The following is a 27,446-nucleotide window of genomic DNA, read 5'->3' as shown; positions in this document are numbered from 1 at the left end:
CTAGCTGGTAGCTAGAGTACATTCAGTTCCTCTGTGGACCAACCACTAGATAGGGTTATGTGCACTACAACAACAGATGGGTGAAACAAGCAAGCAAACAAATAGACTGGGAAAGGGAAGGAATCTGATGTAGCAGGAATAAGAGCATGTTTTTACCAAGAATGACAGTGAGCACAATCTGTAGGTACTGTAAGACCCTCAGGAGCAGTAATATTAGCTCGCCATCTGCCTAATTTATCAGCTGACAGGGTTATGTAGATATCATGGCTAAGGTGAGTTTTAAGGGGGGATTTAGGGGTGGAAGACTGACACATAGCTCGTGTTTGATGTAGTGGGGAAAGAGGAGTCCAGCGAGCCAGGAAGTTGATCCTAGTCACAGCAATTTGAAGGGATTTCAGGAGAACAAGGTTGCAGTAGTCAAAGCCAGAAAAGAGGCGGTTGCAATAGTCAAGATTCAGGATGATGAAGTCCAGGATGAGAGCTTTAGCTGTCTGGACAGAGGAAAGGTGAGATCTTAGTATTGTCATGGAGGAAGATGCAGCAAGAGTTAGAGAAACCCTGAGTCTAGAAAGTGGGCAGAATCAAAGCTGACGCTCAGATTATGGGCTGGCTGACGGTGGCTTATCCACAAGGAGTGAGAAAAATGGAGAAGGACAGAGCCAAGAATTCAGTTTTGGCCACATTGGGTGTAATGTGACAGCTGGGTAGCTACAAAGAGGAGTCAGAAAGACAGGCTAAGGTTTTAGCTGGGATGGAGGGAGACAGGTCTGGAGTGGAGAGGCAGATTGGTCAGTCATCAGTGTCAAGATAGTAGTCAAAGCTGTGCTTGCAGGTTATATCACATAGTGAGAGGACATAAAGGAAGAAAAGAGGGGAATCAGGACAGAGTCCTGTGAGACCCACTCAAAAGTTGGAAGGGGGGCATAAAAAGGACCACCAAATGACACACTGAAGGAAAAATTAGAGAGGTAAGAAGAGAACCAGGGATGTGCAGTCATGAGAGCCAACACAGACTGGAATTGCAAGGAAAGGAGCATGGTTAATGGTGCTCCAGGTAACTGACTGATTATGAAGCATGAGGATGGCGTACAGGCCCTGCTATTTGCCTAGAAAGAGGTCATTAGAGATCTTGGTGAGAGCAGTTTCATTGGAGTACAAAAGCTGAGAAATTCTCCTTAAGGTTAAAGAGCATTTCGAATCCTGCCGAATGGTTTGGAATGCCATTTTCAGCCATCTCAAACATTGTCAAGTCAGGAAAAGTGGGTTCCTGAGCGACCCACTCCCATGTCAAGAGTTTCCTGAAGACTACAGAACTCCTTTGTTCTCCTCTAGAGCAGGTTCATGACTTGAGACCTCAACCTAGTTCTAAGGATCCTTTTGAATCTTTATCTTCAGTATTCCTCTACTCTGTTGGTCTCAGAATAGCCTTCCTCTCTGTTTATATCCCCCTGTAGAACTGTCAGGCACTAAAAGCAGGAGAGAGAAAAATTTAGATTCCTCACTTGTTCATTTCCTTTCTCCTATTTTGAGTGCCTTGAAAATCCATCCCTACCCTGTCTATTTTTAAGGGGTGCTTTCTAGTTGAATGCCGTTTTCCAGCAGACTTTTTGCCAATGTCCTCATATGCTGTGTGTGTTTTTATTAAAAAATAAATCCACCTCTTTCAAGATTACGAGGCAGTTGCCGTTGTACAGATGCTATTGCATGTCAGCATCCTGACCACTGGCTTTAGTATTGGGTTTGGTACACAGGTTTAGTATTGGGTTTAGTACACAGGTTTGGGAGTACTCCACTCCAGCAGTTCTTCCTGGGGCCATCGCTCAGCAGCTGGCTATTGATGGATAGTTCTGGTGTGCCTCAACCTCCAGTTCAGAGGGAACAACTCATTGCGCCATTCCTGGACACTCAAGATAGGCGAAAGGAAATGAATGGGTAAGTTACTTTAGAGAGTATGAGTGACACGATGAAAAGGATGTTTCAGAAACAGCGGTAGTTTCACCATGACCTTTCATCATCAGACTGAATTATTTTTAAGATTTGAGAAATAAAGGTTGCATAGGCTTGTCAAGTTTAATTTGAGAGAAAGCTGCTTAGGCTTAGTTTGATAGGCCTGATCCGAAGCCTACTGAAGTAAATGGGGGGAGTCTTTCCATTGACTTCAATGGGCTTTAGATAAGGCCCTGTGTGATTTTAGAGCTACTCTGATTTACACTAGTTGAAGATCTGGTCCTCACAGAACCTTTTTCCCATGTAATGTTTTTGTAGGGCCATAAGTGCTTTCAGCTCATGGCCCTCATTTCTGCTATCACACTGCTAGCGCTAGCTTTGGGTATTATTTATTATCCTACAGTTCAAATTATGACATACATGGGTTTTCATAAGGGCCCAGATAAGCTTCTGGGTATTGATCATAGACTGCCCAACCAGCTATAAAAAAAAAAAATTAAGATGCTTTTGATTTTAGGAGTTCCCATTCAGGAGTTTAAGAAATAACGTCTCTGAGCGCCAGGAATGCCTTTTGCTATAGGGGTGTGACTTAGTTTTAAATCTCCATTATGGTTTAGAGACAATGCTGCTGATGGGCACTACAGATCGACATGCTGTAGCCCAGTCGGTGCATAATTTGTGATGAAAGAGGTGCTGGGGCTCAAGCAATTTTTTTACATTCATAATTGATGCAACAAGCCCGGTGCCAGGACTATGAATTGCCAAGCCTAGAGGTGCCAGGGCTCAGCCCTGGTACAAATTAAGCACTGATCCCAGTTCTTTGTGTACATCTCTCCTATAAGAATTTCAGAGCCCTTAATTCCAGCTCCTAGATTTCCAAAATATAACTCCTTGGCGAATTAGCTGCAAGAACTTCAACCACATCAGTGAGAATCAGACACCTAAATCCCATGTAGCACCTGGGAGATTTAAGACTAAGCTACAAACACTTTCTTAGCCTTTTCTAAGTTAATAAGGACAAAGAGCTTTGGTGGAGCCCATCTTTCATTGAAACTCACTAAGCACAGCCATTTCTTATTATAATGGTAGAAAGAGGGTCTTCTTTAGATAATAGAGGGCATATATTGGCTTATCTAAGGCTTTTAAAAGTGGAAATCTAGTAAACCTGCTATTCCATATGAAAGTAGGAGGCTTTGCCTCCTGATATACCTGCTGTCTTCCCTTCCCTCACCTACAAATAAACACAAGTTGTAAACAAGTTCAGTTGCAAAGGTTCGTGCCTGACAGTCCCGTGGGAGTAATTCATACTCTGCATACAAATCCAGTTGCCCTGCCGTCTTTCACTGCCTTGGCACTTGCAGTGTTCTATCAAGGTCACCCTCCGCTAACTGGCCTGTTTTCAGTCCAGCCAGAACCCCGTTGAAAGGGATATTCTTTCCTGTGATGCCACTTTCTGCTCACAGATAACAGATCAGACAACCATAAATGCAGCAAGGTCTTCGCCCCAGTGAGCAGGGCTGGATCACAGCGTTATCTGTCTGCATTCCTCCTGCCTCTCCTCCTTCTGTCAGTGTTTAACAGAACTCCAGTCAGCACAGATACCTGGGAAGGTTACATGCTTCTGAACCAACTTTCTCTGAGGCAGAGCCCAGCACTGCTGTCCAAAGCCAGTCCAGTGTCCACTGCATCCATTGGCCTCCCTCAGAAAGTTCTTTAAAGAATGCCAAAGGCTTCAATGTCTATTGGCTGAGAAAAATACGCATAAGCGCAGCCACAAAAAAGGCCAAATCAGTGGAGCTGCACAGCTCTGTAGCATTTTGATGACAAAAATGAAATTTAAGTCCCGAGAAATATTGCAGTGTGCCCCTTTTCCCAGTTTCACCAGACAAGACATGGAGTAATTTGTATTACATGGTGCGAAGATTAGGCGTTTTGGGGTTTTTTTTGCAGTGACCAAAGTGTCGAAAACCTGCAAAGCCCAAAGTGAGTAATTTTGCCCTTTCACATAACTTCCAAAGCCCCAGCTGAACAGCTTGGGCTTCCACTGTGGCCCTTTTCCCCACACCAGTATGAACAGACCTGATTTTTGGGTCCCTGGGTGAGAGAGGATCACTGAAACCAATTGCATGAAGCCAGAGACTCACATCCATTGTCTGTCTCAGTCTGGTGTACCTGGCTCACAGGTGATCTCTCAGCATGTCACCACTGACATGGGCTATGTGAGTGGATCCAGAGGGCCTACTCCGATGCTGTTTTTCTATCCCCCAGTTATCTGCTTTGATATTCCAAGGGACGTACAAAGGCACACGGTTGGCTTAGTCTGTTTTCAGCTGCTGTTCCACATTTACTCTTGTTCCTTTTCCATTTTGGTGCTCTGCAGAGAATGCCCAAATGGTAATGAGTAAAGCAAACAGGCATGAATCTCATGCAGCCTGAGAGCTCAGGACTGTAAGGGCAAATTCTCCCTGTCGGCTGTAAATTGTAAACGGTGACTCTGTTGTAAGCCAAAGAGAAAGAGGTCTGTGCCAGGAGATTCATAGCCAAGGGGACAGAATCCTACCCTAGATTTACTCTGCTGCCCCTATATGGGCCACATGTCTCCAGTCCACACACACCATCACTCGGATCACCTTCTTACCCCGCTAATCTGAGCACGTCACCACTCTGTTTGAGCATCTCCGCTGGCTTCCCCTTCTGTGCTACCCCAGTCACAACTTTTGTGGGCATTCCTTCAAGGCCCTGCCTAATTGACCTTCCATTCTAGCCTTTTATCACATTGCCCTGTACCTACTCTACTTGGCTAACGATACCAGCCTCAGTGTTCCATTGGCCCATCTTTTCTACAACCATCTGGGCACCTTTCCCACATAGTTCCTGAGGCAGGAGTTGCTCTCCCCTGAGCTGGTTGACTAGATCATAACTCGCCCCTCATTCAAATCCCTCCTAGGGCCCACTCCTACCATGACATCCAAAGACGTGTCAGAACCGAGATGTATTTCTCAGACAGCGATTATATGTTTTTCAATTTTTATTTGGTTTATTCATCCTGGGCACACAATTCTGCTGAGTTAACAGAGTGATTTTGTTAGCGTGGCCTTGTCTGTCCATCCTCACCCCCTTGACTGCATGACGTGTGAAGTCTGACGGCATGCTGTTTGGACCGTGGGTGATTTATCCATAGGGTGAAGTACCCAGCACACACTGGGAGGGACAAAAATAATAATAATCTGCTGCAGCCGTCTCTGAAGCTGCTTCAACTCCCCTCTATCACCAAAACACAACCAGATGTGTTCAGCTGAGCTGCCTGCATATTCGTGGATTTGTGGACCCCTACCCACAAATGCACCCAACTTCAGCGGGCGCCCACAAACAGTAGAATTTCGTTGTATGCAGCCTGGCCCATTGGCTCCTGTTGCATCGCTTTCACACTGCAGAACACACACTGCTGTTCAGATCTTGTGAACGCATGGGGAAGGGGCCGGATTCTAGCTTTAGAAAGATGCATCCCACTGTCTGAATGCGATCTAATGTCTCTCACTTTCACATCCATCCCAAATACAGCTTTCTTCCCCCTTTGTTACACAACAGTTGGGAAGGACATGACCAGAGCCAAGAAACTTAAAGCTGAAATTGACATTTATCTTTAATCTACACAGCTGCTTACAAAATAGACTCAGCAATGCAAGCCTAGGACACGGAACCAGCCTATGGTGAACATTTTCCAGCGTTTACCGGTTAGGTTTCTAACATTTAATTCCTCTGCATTTTATTTTAAAAGGCAGCTTTGTTTATAAAATGCCTAGGGCTTGTTTATAAAATGCCCTACCTCAGAAGAAATGTGGGTTTTGTCAATTGAGTGTTTATAGATCATGTGCTCATGCCATTCGGTTAAGGGTGAAATTCACCCCATACAGAGGGCCAGTAAGAGGCCTATGCACCACTTAAGTTCCACTTCACAATGAGACATGGCAGGATCCCCACCAGCCGAACAGATGACTCATTTGTGTCAGCCCCCAAGACTACCATCTCAAACCAGGGTGGGGCCAGAGAGGGCTTATTTAGGATTGAAGTGATGCACAGGTCTGGTGATGGCTGTCTGCAGGAGGTGGAATTGTCCCCTAAATGAATAGTTTACATCCCGCAGTACTTTTAGTTCAAAGGAGCCATTCTGAACCATTTTGTAAATGAGCCTTTGGGCCACACAGCCTACACACGAACATGCCTTGGAGAAGCGTTCTTGGAAGACGCCAGCTGGAGAGACAAACTTTGTGCCTCCTGTGGAGTTTAATTTTATAAATCACACCTATTTTTAACTTGTACAAACATAAAAAATAGCTCTGAAGCCAGCAAACCTCTGTTTATATTTTAAATGTGTAGTTCAAAAATAGCCAAAACAATGTGTTTTTTTTTAAAAAAAATATGGTAAGAAAAAATATATCTCAAAGGTCGAAACTTTGTTTGCGAGGAACAATTTTAAATTGGGACGGTTTTGAAGGTCTGAAAATAGGGGTTTATAAGTGGAAATGCAAGTATGATGCTAAGTATAGCAGGCTTTATTACAACTCAACTACCAGGTATTTAGATGGTGTTCTTGGAAGCTGCCATTAGCAATGTCTGTTGAGCAAGGTGCACAATTATTTCGTTATGAAAATGCTGGCATAATTTCACATGAACTGAAGATGCTGGGCTTCTGATCCCCAACACCCAGCAGCTCCTTAAAAATGGCATGGAGTGACTCATTCTGCCATAAAAGCAAGATCGTGAGAAGTTCTTATGTGATCTCAAGATGCTGATTCTCTAAGAATTGTGTGCATAGGTCTAGGGCTGGGCTAAGTCCATTTGGGACTGTAGGCTCCACCCTGGCTTAGTGTGGTAGTGAAGGGCCCACCTACTCATCTAGGAGATCTTAAAATGTAATTAAATGCAATCGTCAATGGGGAATTATCATTGGACAGGTGTTTTTCTAGTGGGGTCCTGCAGGCTTTTGGCCCTACGCTATTTAAAATTTTTATCAGTGACCAAGAAGAAAACATAAAATCATCACTGATAAAGTTTGCAGATGACACATCAATTGGGAGAGCAATTGAGATTGAAGAGGACAGGCCACTGATACAGAGCGATCTGGATCACTTGGTAAGCTGGGCACAAGCAAACAATATATGTTTTAATATGGCTAAATGTAAATGTATACATCGGGGACCAAAGATCATAGACCATGCTTACAGGATGGAGGATCCTGGAAAATAGTGACTCTGAAAAAGATTTGGGGGTCATGATGGATAATCGGCTGAACATGAGCTCCCAGTGCTACATGGTGGCTGAAAGAGCTAATGCGATCGCTGGATGCATAAACAAAAGGACTCTCGAGTCGGAGTAGAGAGGTTATTTTACTGCTGTGTTTGGCACCGGTACGACTGCTGCTGGAATACTGTGTCCAGTTCTGGTGCCCTCTATTCAAGAAGGATGTTGATAAATTGGAGAGGGCTCAGAGAAGAGCCCCAAGAACGAATTAAGGAATAGAAAACGTGCCTTATAGGGACAGACTCCAGGAGCTTAATCTATTTAGCTTTACAAAGAGGAGGTTCAGAGGTGACTTGATCACAGTCTGTAAGTATCTATGTGGGGGAAAAATCTTCAGTCTAGCAGAGAAAGGTAGAACACGGTCCAATTGCTGGAAGCTGAAGCCAGACAAATTCAGACTGGAAATAAGGTGTACATTTGAGACAGTTAGAGTAATTAACCAGTGGAACAAATTACCAAGGGTCACGGTGGATTCTCCACCACTGGCAATTTTTGAATCAAGATTGGATTTTTTTTTTAAAAGCTCTGCTCTGGGAATGATTTGGGGGCAGTTCTATGGCCTATGCTATACAGGAGGTCAGACTAGATAGTCACAGTGGGCCCTTCTGGCCTTGGAATCCATGAATCTCAGAGCCACCAGTTGCGCTAGTGGAGACCTGCTGCTGCTCCTCTTTAAGCAGGCTGTGGATTACCCCGTTCCCAGACCACGGCTCCCTGCCTTCAAGTGGGTGGAGGCCCATTCTAGAGGAGGGAGACTCAGCCCTCAGCCACTCAAGCAGAGAACTGTTGGGGGTGGGGGGCACACCATCCCAACTGACTTGGGATGGACTGGCAAAAGTGAGGATCCACACACGCAGAGTCCTCTGCTGAGACCATGCCCATGGCAGCCTTCCCAACAAGCAGCCGGTTTTAGACTCAGCCACCCGTTAACATGAATAGGGCTGTTTCCCCCTCTCAGAGCAGTTGTTCCCACCTGCCTGCATCTGCAGAGAACATCACTGCACTGGTTACACTCATGTAACGTTTTCAAGATTTTCTCACAGCCAAGAGGGCTAGAAACATTCATTTTTTAAATGAAGGTTCAGTTTCTGGTGTCATCGCTAGAACCACAGGTGCAGGTCTGTATCCCTACACCTCAATCCTTCCCTGAACTGGCCTGCTCTTCTCCTCCATTGTCGTCCCTCTCCCTCCCCCCCCAAACCCTCCCACGCACGGCTCCTTGCCTAGATTGCCTCTCTCTCTGTGAGACAAAGGGGGCAGGGAGGAGGGCAAAAGTTTCCAGTGACAAAGTTTCAGGCTAGATGAGAATGGCTGTGTCAGTTCTTGGCCTCCTCTGTTGCATCGGCAAAATCTCAATCAGCCAATTTGTTTTGGCTGGTGGGCAGCTTGGTTAGCTGGAGCTACTTTTGCTTGGGATCAATTCATGTCCCCGTTCGAGGCTGATTTATCATGAGAGAAGAACCTAGGGGATTACCAGATCGGCTCCGATCCGAGGTTTATCTAGTCCAGTAGCCTGTCTCCATCAATGGCCAGCACCCTATGAAGGTGCAAGAAACGCTGCAATAGGCAGACATGGGATACTCTGCTCCCTGCATTAAGTCTCACGCTGAGCTCTAATAAAGATTGGTGCAAACCCTGAAGCATGAGGTTTGGTATCCTTAAGGACTTGCTTATTTTGCTGATAAAAGCCAAGTGGATGTGTGTTAAGTTTTCTTCAACCAGAGGAGCAAGTGTGGAGTTTGGAAGGTGCAAATGGTAAATTTTCTCCAGTGGAGTTTAGGCCAGTGACTTCCACGGAGGTGCAGGTGTTTGAATTTCCTCATCCTCAAAACCCATCCTGTTGATTCTTGTTGCTGATGAATGCCAGGGGAAGTACTGTGTCCACGGATAGCCGAAATTGGCATCACCTCCCTCAGAAAGGGCAGGGTGCCAAGCTTCTCTAGAAGAGGAATAAGAGGGAGGCAAGTCCTTGCTGGTTCTTGTTCCAGTGGAGCAGAGACATGGTGGCTAGACATGCAGGGGCCAATGCAGATCTGTAACTGGGGAGCAGATCAGCTGGCAAAAGCCTTTCAGAACAAGCTCTTGCTTTCCTCTCATGCAAAAGTGGGACCTTTTTTCATCTGGGGTTTGTGAGCCTCCTTTTGAAATGAGCACAGGCGACACAGGACAGAAATAGTCCATGTGAATAAGATGGTAAGAGAAAAAAAAAAGATAAGAAAATTCTTTGATTTGACTGTTCTAACACGTTCTGCATTTTTTTAAGTAGGCAAAAGGACATTAGAATAGAAGGAAGGGCTGAGTATCACAGTGGAGAAATACATTGAGCTGAGATCAGAAAGGCTGCCATTTTCATACATAGATGCCTGAAGTTAGGCACCTATACCTATATTTGAGCACCTAAGTAAGTTCTCTCTTTTTCGGAGGTACAGAACATTAAAGTCAGTGGAAGCAGTGGGAACTCAGACCTCTGAAAATCAAGCCACTGATTTACGGCTGGGTTTTTCAAAGGAGCCTGAAGGAGTTGGGAACCCAGTTCACCAGGATTTGGGTCTCTAATCCAGTAGACTCTTTTGAAAATCCCAGTCTAGGTGCCTAGATTTGGGTAAGCCAATTTGAAAATTTTGGCTAACTTTGCCAATTGCAGAATAGGACAAAAAGCTCGCTCTCAATTTCTGCTTTTGAATCCATTCCACTGAGGTAGAGGATGCCCAGAAATATAAATCCTCACCCATGCTGTACACGGGTGCAATAATTACTTGCTCGAGTCCTTTGTCTCCTTTCTATTATCAGCTCAGCAGTCCCTCATTCTCAGCCCTGAAACTGCAATGATCTCTAAGCGGGCACAGAGAGTCACCAGGATGGGGCTTATTGTAGGATCATAGCCATACTCACTTGCCTTGTTATACAAACCTTGTAGAATCTTTATTTCAATAACAATAACAGAACCTTTGCTTAATTTTGACCATGCTGTTTCTTGTCTAAGGACACTCATTTTCTCTCTCTGCCTATGCTCATCTTAACAGGAGCTATATCATGCCTGGAATGCAGTAGGTTCCTCTTAATTCAGAAGCAGGGCATCCCATTCCCCAGGACAGCTGTGACAGAGAAAAGATGAAGGAAAGACGATATAATGTGACAAAAAAAAAATCAGACGAGACAATTTAACACTAACAGTGTGCAGTATATGCAGTTGGAAGGGGACCCTGATTTATGCAGCAGCAGCAGCAACGACTTATGTCTGTTAGAAATAGGAGGAAGACCAGCTCCGTTCTCCATTTTGCCCAAACAACGCTACCTTAATCACTGACAGCAATTCATTCCCAGCTTGCTGAGGCCTGCAGATGCTACGTCATTTCTCGCTGTCATACCTGCAACTGCAAAAGGAGACTAATTCTCATTTCACTTCAGGACAGTTGTGCCTAACAACTAGCATGCATTGGATAAAGCAGCTGTTGACCTAACCAAAAATCTTCTAGCTTTCCAAACGCCCCACTTCCTGGCCTGGAGTCAGAACTTTCAGAATCAAGCGCAAAGTTTTGCCATTTCCCCAAGTTCCCAAATTATTATTTATAGCACCTGAAGACCCCAGCGGAAATCTGGGGTCCATTATGCTAGGCACTGTACAAAACATAGAGTAACAGACAGTCCCTGTTCAAAAGAACTTACAATCTGGAGAGATAAGACACAAAAAAGTATTCCTGTCCCATTTGACAGATAGGGAACTGAAGAACAGAAAAAGGAAGTGACTTGGGCATGGTCGCACAGTGAGTCTGTGGCAGAACAAGGTATTTGAACCCAGATCATCCAGAGTGCTAGTCCAATGCTCTACCTGTCTCGCTGAATGTTTAAAAGTACTTTTTTGGCAGTGCATTCAGTGCTGCTCCCAAAGAAGACTAACATTTGGATGCTGGGGGAGGGGGAGAGACCATCTCCGAGATCCTCCTTTGGGGCAAATTGGGGACAAGGCTATTAAAAGAGATGACCAAACAAATCATGGAGTCATGGGGACACATGCCAGGTGCCTTTGCTGAGCATGTTTGTTGTTTACAGTTTTCTTTTCATTCGGGGCCAGTTCGTATCTGGCTAGGAAACAAGTCTTGTCTTCGCCTCTCTCTTAAAAGCCTTCCTGCAGTAGATATTGGTTATTTATATTTAAATCTGCCCATAAATCCTGGTAAGTCGGCCTGCCACTCCTAGCAACATAATCTGTTGCCCAGTGGGTATCTGCAACGTGTGTAATTGCACTCAGAGAGGTTGCAGGGTGGTGACAGACGGTCCAAGCGCTATCCTTGGCAGATTTAGGACTAGGTCAGAGCTGATGGGTGTTGCCTCTCAGAAGCTGGAAAAGGATCAGCTTGGAGCAAAGGCTGGCGCCACATGCAGGGGTCTGGCTGCGAGTGGCAGAAGTCTGTGGGCAGTGGATGCCTCTTAACATATTCCACTGCCCTCAAAACAAGGTAAATTGGTGGTTGAGGCAGACATCAGTTGTGGGTAGTTATCCTGCTTTCCTGAATGATCGGTAAACCAATTCTTTTCTTTGTTTAAATTGAATTTTTTCCCCTCTTCTCTCTTTAAAGCCCAGTTAGTGCCAGCGAAAGGTGCCAGCACTTGATAACCAAGAGCTAAATCCACCCATCCCCCAGTCAGGTATAGCAGAGCCATTCCCTCTCGTTTCTCCTTTATTCCCCTCCCCATAACCTATCAATGGCCTTCAACCCGACACTGAAGGAACCAGCTCTAGGTGCAAAAAAGTGTCCGTCTCATTGTCTTTTCATCCCTTAGCGTCTCTGACAACAACAAAGGCCATGCAAAGCTAATTGGTATGGAGAGATCTCTTTGACGTGGACAGCTGTCTGCCAGGAATCAGAATGAGACCAAGGGCCTGATTCTGCTCTCAGTGAAGTCAGTGGTGAAGTTCCATTGGATTTCACTTGTGCAGCATCAAGTGTTAAGCAGCAACACAGTTAGGAACGTAGCAAATGCAATACCAGATCAGCCTGGTGATGCATCCAGACCAGGATCTTGGCTCTGACAGTGGCGAGTACCAGATGCTTCAGAGAAAGGTGTAAGAATCCTGCAGTGGGCAGCTGAGGGATAATCTGCCCCCAGGAAAAGTTTCTTTTACCTCCAATTAGAGGTGGGTTTGAGCTCGAAGGCGGGAAGATTTACCTCCCTTCCAAAATCTTTGTTCCTTTCTGTTTGCTTTTTAATCCTCACTATTACATCTTTTGATATTCTTGTTGTTCATATAAATGTCCAATCTTTTTGGGGTATTCTGCTCAGCTCTTGGTCTCAATGAGATTTTGCGGCAATGAGTTCCACAGGTTAATTGGGTGCTGTGTGAAAAAGTGTTCCTTTTCTTTTAAAATTTGCTGCCTTTCAATTTCATTGAATGTCCTCTTGTTCTCATGCTGTGAGACAGTGTGACTATCAGTGCCTGATCGATCTTCTTTATACTAATTATTTTGGGTCTCTTAGCCATTTCTGATCTCAGACAGCTTCTTACACTGTTAGTTTCCTTATTAGCTTCTGGTGAGGGACTTCGTCAAAACCTGTTTGAAAGTCCAAATATATAATTTCAGCCAGTTCTACTTCATCCACTATTTTATTAACATGTCCAAAGAATTCTAGTTATTCGTGAGACACAGTCTCCCTTTGCAGAAGCCATGTTTGTTGATCCCTAACATATCATGATCATTTGAGTTTTATAATTAATCATTCCTGTCAATTTTCTTGATACCAGAGTAAGGCATACTGGTCTGTAATTCCCAACCTGATCTCCTTTGCCTTTTTTAAAAAATAGCTACAAGCATTTGCTACCCTCCTCTTCTCCAGTATAGTAGTTGATTGACAGAGTGGAGACCCAGAGTTTCCAGGTCCCATTAGTGACCAAGTTTTCAAAATTGCTCAGCATGCAGCAGCTCCTATTTAGAGATGGACAAAAAAAAAAAAAAAATTGCCAAAAAAACCCCTTTTTTGGTGGGGGGGAAGAGATACAGATATGATGACACCAAAACCTTTTACAAATTTGTGTCAATTTTACCAAACTGGTTTGGTCAAACTAAAAAAAAATCTGAAAAAATTGCAACATTTTGATTTTTTGGTTCCAAATGACATTTTATTAAACAATCAAAACATTTTAAAATGGTTGAAATTGAAACAAAATGTCAAATTTGTCAAAACAAAACATTTTGTTCAATCTGAAATGAATTTTTATTTGATTTACCAAAAACTTTAAAACAATTTTTTTTTTCATTTGACCAGAAATTATTCTTTCCAGAATTGCAGCAAACCAAAAAATTCATTATTCACCCAGCTCTATTCCTATGGGGAAATGAGCCTTTTGAAAATCTGGACCAATATGAATAATGAGACTACCATTCACAGTTACATCAATTAGGAGAAGAAATAGTGATTCCCAGGACACACAGCTAATCACTAGCTCCCTGGAGTTAGGAAGAAATTTCCCCTATAGGCACGTTAATGAATAACTGAGATTATGCAGGATTTTACACCTTTCTCCAAAGTGTCACTGGCTACTATGGGTGACAGAACAGGGAGTAGATGTGCCACTGATCTGTTTCCCTACAGCTGATTCTGTGCTCCAGTGTAGCTCTTTGGGAAATATTAACAGGTTCCCTGAGAGTTTTTGTTGGATTTGATTGGGTGCATTTATCTCATTCAAGCTCTTAACTCAAATGATTTCTTCTATTTGAACTCAGAACATGTCCAACAGCTCAAGCACCAACTTTGCCTTTCTCAGTTCATTCTGCTAGGCAGATTTTTCATTCCATCAAGCTTCCTGTATTGAACTGGCTGGACACAGACGCTTCATCACCTTGTTTGAGATTATCCACGTCCACTTACTTGAATCTGACAAAAGACATTCCTTGACCTTTATACTCTTATAAATCAAAAACTTCTACTAGCTTGAATCTCTGTTTGCTCCTTCTTTCACTTCCAAAGTTAAACGTTCATGTCTGTCCTACTCCTCACTATGCCTGATTCATTTTCTTCATCTCCCCATATGATATGTACTGAAGCTTCTTAGGATGCTGCTGCTTAAGGATATTTGTTAGTGCTTTAGCAACGTCTTTATATCTTTGTTGCAGTTCCTGTCTGACACTGCAAAGGACTTGCCAACATAGGAATCAGTGTTGGATCTTATCCAGTCATGAGAATAAGCAAGCTTTCAATCAGGATTATCCCCAATAAACCGTCTCCCTGGGACAAATGAATGGCTGAAGATGATAACCAGATATAGTCTGCCATTGTATGGGGTGACAAGGTGGGTGAGGTAATATCCTGAGAAGAGATCTGGGTAAGCTAGAAGTAGGTCAAATAAAAGGCATCACCTCACTCACCTTCCCTCTCTAATAGCTTGGGACTGACACTGCTACAACACCACAGCATACTACATTGTTTTGGATGCTTGTTTTCCATCCAGTTTGAATAGCATTCCCTATGAAAAGCCCTTCTGAGCCAAGGCTTATGACAAAGATCACATTCAACGCTTTCTTGAGACATGGACATGAAAATTAAACTCATCTCCAATAAGCTATAGACAGTACCTGCAACCAAGAGAGACAGACAGGAAGGACAATTCACTGTCAGTAAAAACCAATAGTGGGTGTTCTACGACCACATAGTTAATAAACAGGCTCATTCCAGGGGACACTGAGTGGTACGATGTGCCACCTGCAGGGTGACGCATAAAACTGAATTCCACGAGCACTCGTGGCCATTAAAGATTCTGGTGCACTTCTTGTAAAAGTGGTTGTTGGCTCCAGCATCCAAGTCATATTGTGTTTTAGGATATTACATTCTGACTCCCTAAATGGGCCAAACGTATCAGCTAGAAAAGCACAAGCCTCCCCTCTGCCCCGAGCTAAAGGAGTAATCCCATCAACTGCTACCAAATAGCAGGGTCTTCTCCTGGCTGGGGTCAGTCACTAGAAGAAGACTGTCACACTAGGTTTTCATAAGCCATTAAACAATTGCCACATTCCATTCCAGAGGTGGTTGCCCATCAGTGCTTGGTGAAGCAATACCTATAGATTGTATATTTGTATTGCGATTGTGCTGAGGAGCTCCAGTCATGGACCACGTTTCCATTGTGCTAGGTGCTGTACTAATGCAGAACAAGAAGACAGTGCCTGCCCCAAAGAGTTTACTATCTGAAAAGCAATTTGGGAACCTTTTGGATGAAAGGCATCATACAGAGGCTTTTAATCCCACTTTCTATGGACACATCCACTCGCCATTATTCTCCATGGAAGCATTGTGGTTATAATTTATCATTTTGCACGTGTGGCACTTTGCAAAGAAAATAAAGGTACCATCTCTGCCTTGGGGACCTTGCACTCTAGGTGGAGGTATTGTAAGCCATCAAAAAAATTCAGAATTGATGCAGAAAATTCAGGCTGGTGTTCTAATTGGCATGGCATCCTCCCTTCTCCTGGTGCCTGGTCTTTCTCACTCTATTGGCTGAGGTGGGGGTATTGTCCTCTTCTTCTTGCTGTCAACTGGGCCCCCTTCCCAAATACACATGCACACACCTGGCTGTTGTGAGGGAAATCACAACAGTCAGTCACCTTTACTCATGCTTGAACATAAGCAAGTGCAAAGGCAAGTAAACATCCTAGCTGGGCTCTGTTTGATCATGACCCGTCAAACATGATCTGCCATCTGAATCAGGAAGCCCAGGCCCAACATCTGAGCTCCGACTCAGGGAGGGCACCAAGAGGAAAAGGGATTGGGAGGAACAAAAGGTCAGTGACAGTCATGCATCCCCAATTCTGGATGAATCTCCTCATGTCTGTCACTACAGGATTTAATGAGCATTTTTAGAGCTGCTGCTTTGCGTAACATCATACGCCAATAACTGAGCTCTAACCAGTTTGCTCTTGGCTTTCCACAGGATGTTTTTCCAGGTTTGGTGGAGAAGCAAGGAAGAGAGTCCAGAACCAAAGGACTCGTGTTTTGCTTTCCTGCCTCGAATCCACCTTTTCTTCCCCTTCGTGTTCTGTCACTTGAGAAATCTAAGCAGCAGGATAGCGTGGGAAAGGCAGAGCTGGCCAGTTCTCTCTTTGCCCACTTCATACTTGTGCTTCTCACCCAGACCACCACCTAACATGTCCTCATTGACCCCACCTCCATTATTTACTTTCGTTACAATACTTGTTACAACACCTGTTGTCATGGTGCCAGCCATTATGCTTGGTAGTGGAAGGAGAAGATTATTATTATTGTGTTAGTGCCTGGGTACCCCAAACAGGGATTAGGGCCCCATTGTACTTGGCACTGTACAAACAAACACCACAAACAGTCCCTGCCCTAGAGAGCTCACAATCTAGGGTTCAGCCAATATCCCGCAGGTGAGTAAACAGACAAATGAGGTGGAAAGGCAAGGTAACAGTGGAGACAGATGCATTTGTAGAACTGTGTAGGTAGTGGCCTCATCAGTCAAAGGTGATTGCCAGCCTAACTAGCTGTCACTGTAATTCATGTGGGTTTCCATTAACTCACACAATAAACTAGGTGCTTTCCATGTATAACAGGCATGATTCCTGCCCGGAAGAGCTTGCACTCTAAAAGCACTAGTAAAATAGCCAGATAAAGAGTCAGGGAAAGGGCTATAATGTTTAAGTACAGTGGTGAGGTGCTGGTTGGCTGTATCTTGGTCTATATCTCTGGGAGTATTTACACTGGATTTGGTCCCCATCACCACAATGAATCATAGAGTTTCAGGCCAGAAGGGACCATTAGATTATCTAGTCTGACCTTCTGGATAGCACAGGCCATAGAATTTCACCCAGTTATCTCTGTGTTGAGCCCAATAACTTGTGTTTGACTAAAGCCTATCTTTCAGAAAGGCACCCCGTCTTGTTTTGAAGACATCAAGAGATAGAGAATCCATCACTTCCCTTACTACTTTGTTCCAATGGTTAGTCACCCTCACTGTTAAAAAATGGTGTCTTATTTCTTATTTGAATTTGTCTTTAATCTAGTGGAGAAAGGCACGAAAGAACGAATGGTTGGAGGCTAAAGAGCATTCAGTTTTTTCCCCACGATGAAGGGCCTTATACACTGTCGTCTTTTGATCTTCTTTTTGATAAGCTAGCCAGACAGAGCTCTTTAAATCTCTCACATAATGTTGGATCATTTAGAAGGAATATGACACAAAAACGAGCCTCTCACCATGGTAAGATTTGGAGGGTTTTAGATATGTTATAAGCTATTCTCTTGTTACCCTTCAGCCTTGCCACATTATTAATTAGCTGAGGCCCAGATATTTAAAGACATTTAGGTACCTAAAGATGCAGTCAAGCACCTAGTGGGTTTTGGTATCTTGTGGCAATGAGTTCCACAAGCTAATTGCACACTGACTGAAGAAATATTGCCTTTTGTCAGTTCTAAAATAGAAGTGCCTGATCTCCTTTCTCTATACCAGCATCATTCATTTTATAAACCTTTATCACGTCCATTCTTATTAGTCTCCTCTGTAAACAGTCCCATTCCTTACCTGTACAGTTTTCATTGGTAAGTAGCATTAATATAATGCTTGAAAACATATTTAAAGATTTTTTTAAAAACTAAGTGTGATTTAACTTTAAAAAAGCCCCACACATAAAACTCTTTTTTGGCTCCATTTTCACTCAACTTTGTCTTGGTTGCATTTAGTGGTTTGGCAGATCTCTGTATATTTTGGGATCAAATACCCAGACCAGTAAAGACAAAAGTTCCTGGTACGATACACAGGGAAAGACCTCAGCAAAGAGGAATATTTATTTTTGTTAAAATAGCCCATCTCTATTTGTATAAAATTTGGCAATGGGATAGGTATGATTTTAATTTTTTTATGCAATGCTTCATTTTAAACTTTTGATAAAAATAGTAGATAAAAAAAAAAGTTGGTTTATTTTTATACCAATGCATTTTTTTCTTGCTGCTCAAGTCCCAAATGACAAATATAGCACATGGGGGTGGCAAGTCAAGAGGAAGGCAGAAAACTTTTTGTTCTCATTTCCAAAAATCTGAATCAGTAGCCGAAAGCCAGACAACCTGCACATTTGCTGCCTTTTCCCACTTTTATCATCGCACTTCCTTCCATGCCCACTCCTGTGCTTGGAACTCCTTCAACTTCCAGCTCTTCTTTCAGGTTTCTCTTCAAAACAGGTTTTTCTCCTTCTGTAAATCCTTTAACTGACATCCTACCAAACACAGCCAGCCATTGCTTAAAATCTGCACCTCTCAAAATGTCGACTTTCTACTTGAGAATAATATATTTTTTGTCTGTATTTACTGGGCCTCATTTAGGCCCTGGTCCTACAAACACACACAGGAGTAAATGTTCAGGAGGAAAATAGACAAATGCAAATCAAGTATTCTCAGAGAATGGAAGTTACTCATGTGTGAAAATGTTTGCAGGATCACAGCTTTCATCTGTAAGCTCTTGATAATAGGGACCATGTCTTCTTCTAGGTTTTGTGAAGCACAGAACATTCTGTTAGTGTAAATCTATGTGGCTCTATTGAAGTCAATGGGCCAGATTCTTAGCTGGTGCAAATCAGCAAAACCCCAAGTCAGTGCAACTATGCAAATATACCCGAGCTGGGGACGTGGCCCAGTATTGTTGGCACACAGATCATAAAAATAACATATTAACTAATTGAATATTGTCACAATCCCTCTGGATGTATGGCCATGAATTATTTAAAAAATGCAAAATTAGTGGACTGTCAAACTATATATAAAGAGACGCAGCTTTGCAATCAGCTATGAGCAGCGGTAGTAAATATTTATAGTGTATAAACATGTGTAGCACTGCAATGCTGGGTGCTGTTCAAACACAGAGGAGATGATCCCTGCCCTGAAGAGGTTAGCAGACATATACACCTCTCTTTTGCCCCTCCCACGGCAGAACTCTGAATGAAGCGGAAGACTTTACATTGCACCATGAAGGTTCACAGAGTCAGGCTTGGCTGAACCGGTGAGAGAAGCAAATTCAATAGACAAAGATCTTTAATAGAAAATACCCTGCCCTAGCCATTCCGATGTTGAGACAGTGCACAACAAGTTATCTGATCTCAGCTGTTGTGGTGGAACATGGGGAAAGGGGTGGTTTTGTAGGTTCTGTAACAAGGATTCTAATCATGTAGAGCATTAAAGAGCAATTGAACAGTACCCAGGGGCAAATAATCTTACATCAGACCTAATGCGTCGTCTTCTAGCAGTCTTCTGAATGCAGTACCTAATGGCATAAGTGAAGGGGTCCCTCAGAGTAATGGATGGCATTCATTCTTTTTTGATAGATATTGTACATAGTAGGTGGGTATGAAAAGGACCAAAAATCACTGTGCATCTTTTCAGGCCAGTCCAGCTTTGGCAACATACCACTGGATTTCAATTAAATCATCTTCCAACTATCCCCTCTTAGGCTGTGCTGAAGGGAATGGATATATAGTCTTCCATCTGATTGTCTCCACAGGAAAGCCAGGAGATTTGTCATTAAGTCACATCCTTGTTATAACAAACTGTGCGGTGACGGATGGGTTAATGGCAATGATGTTGATTTAATTTACTTGACCCGGATTATGTTTCTGATCCTCATAAATGCGTGTGAAAACTGCAAAACTTTCCACAACAAATTTTAATCCCTTGAAACAGACAAAGCAAAAACCGCATTTTCAGAAAGATGGACCCGTCCCTTCTCCACCCTAGAGAGAGTTATTTTTCTGTATAAGTGTATTCAAAAGTAGTTCTTGCACACCACACAAAAGGAAGATCACATTTCCCTCCACCCTTCAGGTTCCTTTTGTTAATGATAATTATCAGCCAACACTCAGCTCTACAGTCACGTGTCTACCAGTGAGAGATGGCCTCTGTCTCTAATCCCAGTCCTCCTCTCCCATTATTGTTTCATTGACTACTGTTGACTTTATAGTGCAGCTGGAAGCCAGAAATGAATGGGAAATTGGAATTGCAAGACTGGTGGGGCAGGTTTCCCCAACCAGTGTTGCAACAGGCAGAATATAAATAAATTTAAAAACACCATTTATCAAGAGCCAAGTCCTTCTAGGTTCACAGTGCACATATGTTGCAGATCTAGGACAGCAGCAAAAAAACCCACCCCCCCAAAAAAAAAAAAAAACCAGAAAACCCACCAACAAACCTGGGTTGTGTTTCAAGTTTTAAAAGTGGCCTCCCATGGTGCATCCCGTGTATCAGCCTTAATTGAAACGGCTCCAGAACTGGGCAGCAGTTGTCTGAGATCCACCTCCCAAGTGGAATCCACTGAACCAAACTGAAAATAATCCCCCTCCCCTCAATAATTCAACTGGGGCAGTTAAAGCAGCACTTCGGGAGGGACTCTCTCCGTCAACAAGCTGCTGGTTGATGAGGCGAGCAGGACTCATGCTGAGTCAATGAACGTTCACCTCACAGTGATCTTGAAGCCACAATCCAAGGGGATAGATCCTCAGCTGGGGTAACTGGATCTAGCGCCCTGCACCTCAGTGGAGTTCCACCTATTTACCTCCGCTGAGATTCTGTCCCGAGGTCTTTCCTGGACTCTTTTCAAGCCCTATTCTTAACTGTACAATGATTAGTCTTCAAATGGGCTGGGATGTTTGTATCCTGCCTGCCAGAATATGCTGACTTGTAATATGGGCTTTGCTGGCACCATTCCTCATTGGGTGAAGATTCTAGGCCCTTTCCTTGCTGGCACCGCTTGTGAAGTTCGAGTTTCTCTCTGACTCAGAGATTTCAGAAACAGCAGCTACCAGCTCCTTAGTGGATTACCCACTCTCTGAAAATTGTACCCCTTTGAAGTGGCTCAAGCTGACCACCCAAAAACTGAGCCAGCCACTAATCGCTTTTGAAAATTAAGGTCTTAATATATAGCAGTACCTAACTCTCAGCATAAGATACATAATTACGAAGGACTTCAATCTAAACGACACATGGCTCAACTGAGGATTATGAAGCCCTTAAAACCCCTATTTTGGACTGTCTGGGCAATACGGAGAAGGATTACTGTGACCAGAAATTTGAAGTCAGTGATCTGGTTTGCCAAGCTTTGCGCCTTGCGTTGGATTCTGGCCTCAGCTTTACTCAGCTGTGCCAGTTCCATCAGGGCATCATAAACCTCAGTCACTTGGTACCTCACCGGCCTGCAGTAGTCAATGTGGCTCTCCCAGTGAGTGTCACTTAGCGGCTTCACAGTCGGATTTGTAACATTATCTGTGAGGATCTTCCACCTGATAGTTGATGCTAAAAACAGGACGGATATCATGTGCAGTACTCTGAAGAGAGATACTGAATGGAAAGAAGATGACTCTGCATTTGACACAACCAGGCTGAGAGAATGGCAGCCACAAGGCATGAAGAAAGCTCTTAGATTCAGCACAAGGATCCTTGCCTAACAACAAAAACAGCACTCAAAGCTTGGCACCCCACAAGCCCGGCACTGTAGGCAGCTGCCTGGGTCACCTGTCCCAAAATCTAGCCCTGGCTTCCAGTGGCTGAAGCCAGAGTCCTGATCCCTGGAGGAAATCATAGAGCTAGTAGTTCTTGAATACAGGCACCCAACCTGGAGACGGCAGAATGTTTGGCCAAGAACCTTTTGGAGGCTGAATTAGATTGTGGGCCCACCCCCACAGCCTGAAACAGGAGGACTGGAGCTCTTTGGCCTCCCCCTACAAGGTGTTGGACTCTTGGAATAAGGGAAAACCCAAGGGGTTGAGAGGGCTGCAGGAAGGCTGCTCCCAGCGAAGACAATACCCACTCTGGGGGCAACAATCCCTAAGGGGTGCAGCTGGGCAGGGACCAAAGGGGACCATGAGAGAAGAGGGGTGTATCGGAGCTGCAGAAGCCACTTCCCTGCTGAAAACCAGTGTTGACCAGGTGGGGACTGGTACAACCCTAGGGGCAGTTAGGAGCCTGATCTGCTTCACCTGGGGGCAGGAAGGCCATAGCCACCACTCCTGTCCCGATCTAGAATATGACAATGCTGTAGCCTGCTCCTCCAAGACATTGGCATTCCTTGGGGAACCCGGTGCTCTAGGTGTGCCCATTCTAGTCAATGCGATGAAGGTCCAGGGGGTGGTTGACTCTGACTCTGGACAGACCTTTATACACAAGCAGCTACTGGGCCCCAACTTCCTGAAGGCTAGGGGAATGTTGCCTATAGGATCTATCCATGGATATTCCAACTCTACCCCACTATCAGACTTAAGATGTGTGTATATGGGAGGGCTGCCAAGTTGGTGGTGGCCATGGCAAAAGATTGTCATACCCATAGTGCCAGGTGAAAATGGCGCCCATTAACTGGCCTGCTATAAGAGGCAAACCAATCATGCCAGGATCCTAGCCCACAGGAGGGGGTTGATGTATCACTTGGGAAAAATCTTGCCCTTTATCAACCTTTAACTCTTTGGCCCTTTTATCCTGACCAAGAACACAAAAGGAATTGCACCCAATGTGAGGTAACTATTTTGGACTTCATTAGGATGGATAAAGATGAATTAGTCACTGGACTAGAAGTCGGTGGTTGCCTAGGCATCATGACCCATTAACATTCAATATGGGCAAACAAAGGACAGTCTCAACTGGTAATATATACATATGTAGTCTTTCTTGTAATTTGAATTGATTGATAGTTCTGGGGTAAATTACAGTGAGTCCAGTGCCTGTATTGCTACAGTTTTAAGATAAATAGGATGGAAATCACCCTTAGATTGGGAGGCTCCGGGAACACACAAAGAATGAAGACCATGACCACACACACAGTCACGTGTAAGAAATCTTGTCTGTATTATAAGTTTTACTAAGCAGATCATTAAGGTAACAATCACAAACAAAATATAATATAAATATAAATAAATATATCACAAACAAAATATAAAACCTAAGAAAGCCCACACGCTAACTAATGCTGTATTCATACTTGCATGCACAAAGATATTATAGAGTCCAATGGGTCTCTCAATAGGCAGTCATTGATAGAGGATGGTTTCTCTGGTGTCTGCCCAATCTTTCCATCCCAGGGAACTGCCTTTTACCTTGTTCTGATCACACTTCACACTTTGTGCATATACATGAGTGTTGCAACCTCCTTTTCCTTATCTGTATTTCCATACCCCATAAATTCTGGGATGCCCCAATGTCATAGGCTGTTAATCCCCCTTATTCTCATTAGCATTTATGTAAACATGTTTCCTTCATGACCTGTGGTCAAAGCAGAACTTTCCATGATGTTACAATCAGGCACCTTGCAATCTAGACAGGTACATTGTGGTCTGTTTTTCCAAAACATCATGTATTGGCACATCCTTTACAGTAATCTTGTAACCTTACTGGCGTAGGGTCATTCTTGGGTCATGCACTTATGTCAAGTCTCCTTAAGCCTGAAGTCTAGTTTGGCTAAGCTGATATCTTACAGGCTTTAGCCTATAGGCCTTGTATTACAGTCTTTCTTTACTTATACACCTGATACACACTCCTCACTTCTAAATACTTTTCTCCTATAGTCCTCTCTTACTTATATCTATTACACATTGCTTATATATGAAATAACATGAGTTAACCATGACTAAAAGAAAATTAAATGATAAAATGAACTGGCTATATATACTTGGTTTTTAAAAAGGAGTAATTTCCCAGAGATGAAGAAAATTATGATCAAAATTGATTGGGAGGAAACATTTAGACAGAAAAATGTGAATGAAAATTGGGAGTTTTTTAAAGAAGAGTTTATTAGATTGCCAAAATCAAGAAGAGGACAACTTTCAATGGTGAAGTGAAGGCAGCAACTGGAAATAAAAAAGCAACATATGACAAATGGAAAAAAAGAGGAAATAGAGAGCAAATTGATATGAATTAGAAGTTACAAAATAAGGGAAGCTTAAGATAGCAAGGAAAATCCATGGTTGGAAGGGTTAAGGATAATAAATAGCAGTTTTTAAAAATATATTAGGAACAAAAGAAATTCTAGCAACGTTATAGGCCCACTACTAGATGGAGATGTTATGGGTTAATAATGATGTAGAAGACGCAGAAGTTTTCAAGACATATTTCTATTTCGTATTGGGACAGAAGTAGGATGATGTACTTGTATCCCATGAGGATGATGAAGTACTATCCAGTCCATTAGTAACCAAAGAGAATGTTAGTCATTATCCAATAGGGATAAACATGTTTAAGTCAGCAGACCCAGATAACTTGCACACAGAAGTCCTAAAGGAGTTGGCTGAAGAGATTTCTGGCCCAATAATCATTTTTAATACATCTCAGTATACTGGTGAAATCCCAGAAGACTGGAAGATTGGTAATGTTGTGTCAAAATACCACCAGGGCTAAGGGCAAGGAGGATGTCCCAGTTAACTACAGACAGGTTAACCTAACATCAATCCTGGACAAAATAATGGAAAAGCTGGTATTGGAGTCAATGGATAAAGAATTGAAGCAATATAATTAATGCCAGTCAACATGGTTTTAGGGAAAATAGGTCTTGTCAAACAAATCTCATTTAATTTCATTCTTTGATTAGAATACAAGTTTTGTGGCAGAGGGTACCTTCAAAGATGTAGTATAGTTAGAATTTTGAAAGATGTTTGACTTAGTACTGTACAACATTCTGATTGAAAAATTAGCACTATACTATATTAACAAAGCACCCAGAAAAAGGGATTAAGAACAGGCTAACTGACATCTCAAAAAGTAGCTATCAGTGGTGAATAATCCTCAAATGGGGTCGTTTCTAGAGAGGTTCTGCCAAGATTGGTACTAGGCACAACACTATTCAACATTGTCATGAATAATGTGAAAGTAGATATAAAATCACTGCTGATAAAGATTGTGGATGATACAAAGATTGGCAGAGTGGTAAATAATTCTGAGGACAGGGCAGTTATACAGAGCAGTCTGAATCGCTTGGTAAACTGAGCCTGTTCAAACAAGAGGCATTTTAATACAACTAAATGGAAAGTCATACATCCAGGAACAAGAATGGGGTCTGTTTCCTGGAAAATAATGTGTCTGAAAAGGATTTAGGGATCATAGCAGACAAAGAAGTCAACATGAGCTCCCAGTGTGATGTTGTGGCAAAAAGGATGAATGTGATCTCTGGATGCATCAAACAGGTGAGTAGTGAGCAGGGAGGAGATTTTACCTCTGTATACAGCATTCATGAGACCAATAATGGAGTACTGCGTACAGTTCTGCTGTCCACATTTTAGACATAACGTTGAAAAAGTAGAGAAGGGGGCAGAAAAAAGCCACAAAAATTATTCAGGGGCTGAAAAAAATGCCCTACGGCTCACTCCGTTCAGCTTATCAGAAAGAAGTCTGAGAGGCGACTTGATACCAGTGAAATACTTTCATAGGGAGAAAATCAAGTCTCTTTAATCTAGTGGAGAAAGGAACAACAAGAACCAGGTCTCTTTAATCTAGTGGAGAAAAATCGGGACTGTTTAATCTAGTGGAGAAAGGCATAACAAGGACCAATATGTGGAAACTGAAGCCAGGCAGATTCAAATTAGAAATTAAGCACACATTTTTAACAGGGAGGGTGATTAACCATTGGAAGAAACTACCAAGGGAAGTGATGAATTCTCCACCTCTTGATGTAATCAGATGAAAACTGGGTGGCTTTCTGGAAGACATGCTTCAGTCAAACACGTTTTTGGGCTCAGTACAAGGATAACTGGATGATGTTCTAAGGCCTGTGATATATAGGAAGTCAGACTAGATGATCTAATGGTCCCTTTTTGGCCTTACGCTCTATGAATTCCTCAAGAACCAACAATTGAGAAAGCGAGCTATGCTGCTTTAAAAAACAGCCTAGCTTATATGGAAAGTGAAAGCAGGTATAAGAAATTCTATATAACAAATGGAAAAGAGGGGAACTTGATAGCAAAAAATATAAATTAGAAGTTAGGTTATAGAAAATTGATAAGGGAAGCAAAAGGACACAAGGTAACCTCTGTGTTCAGCAGAGTTAAGAACAATAATGACTTTAAGTATATAAGAACACAAAGAATATTAACAATATTAATGGTCCATTACTAGCTGGAAATGGTGGTATTGTCAATAATAATGCAGAAAAGACAAACGTGTTCAGTGAATATTTCTGTTCTGGCTTTTCCCCAAATACAGATGTATTCATATTATGAGGAGGAAATATTTTCTAATCCAACAGAAACTAAGGAGAATGTTTAACAGCAATTAATGAAGTTAGATCTTTTAAAATCAGGAGGTCTGGATAAATCACACCCAAGAATTTTAAAAGACCTGGCCAAGGAGCTCTCTGGACTGTTGAGGTAGATTTGGTTGCTGAGAAGGTTACTGTGTTAAATTAGGGAGATGAGAAATTGCTGCTCCACTAAAGAATGGGGGACAAAGTGGGAGACCAGCTCAATGGCCCAGAGATGCACTATGGGTAATGGGGAAAACATTATTTCTTGTTTCCCCCTTTTTCTATACAGCAGCTTTTCTGCTGTGGTCAGACCACAGTTTGGTCTTTTTCAGGACTTGGATACGTGTGTCATGTATATGATACAGAATCAAATCAGAGAATAAATGACAGTCTATAAAGGAAAATATTTACATTTCTAAATATCTAGATATTGATATACATTGATATTCTTAACTGTTTACTTAACCTTTGGGGGAGAAAGATATGAAATTTCATCAACAACAATGTTAAAAGAAAACATTTGCAGTTGGTTATTATTTTAAAAAACAAACTACTCTTTATACATGCGCACATACATTCACATCCTTAGAATATGGATTTATCCCCTTCTCAGCATCTGCAGAGTGGTCGTGAAACTCTATAATATATATATATGACATGTGAACTCTCCTGAACTAAAGAAAGAACAACACTTCAGTATTTTTCTTGAAATGTTTTCCCTCAGGACTCCGCCCAGCATCTGCAATCCACACCGCCCATGACCAATCTTCAGTCCTCCTCTTCATCAATGGATAAAGAGAGCCACAGTCGAGCTCCAATAAAACCTAGCAAACTCGCTGTAATGTGGCCCAATTCTATCCATTCCTAGGATTTCCCTGCACGGCTCCTGCTGAATGGTTCCATCAGGCCCCAACTACATCCACTCAAAGTTTCCTTCCCCAGCCTCTTTCCAGGCTCATCAGCCAAGATAGAGTTCTCCCATGTAGTTCCAGACAGCAAC

Source organism: Emydura macquarii, unplaced genomic scaffold, assembly GCF_026122565.2.
Source record: "Emydura macquarii macquarii isolate MOO-44397 ecotype Brisbane River unplaced genomic scaffold, CSIRO-AGI_Emac_v2 contig_2676, whole genome shotgun sequence".
NCBI lineage: Eukaryota > Metazoa > Chordata > Testudines > Chelidae > Emydura > Emydura macquarii.
The sequence above is the reverse complement of the archived record's forward strand: the minus strand, read 5'-3'. Positions refer to the sequence as shown.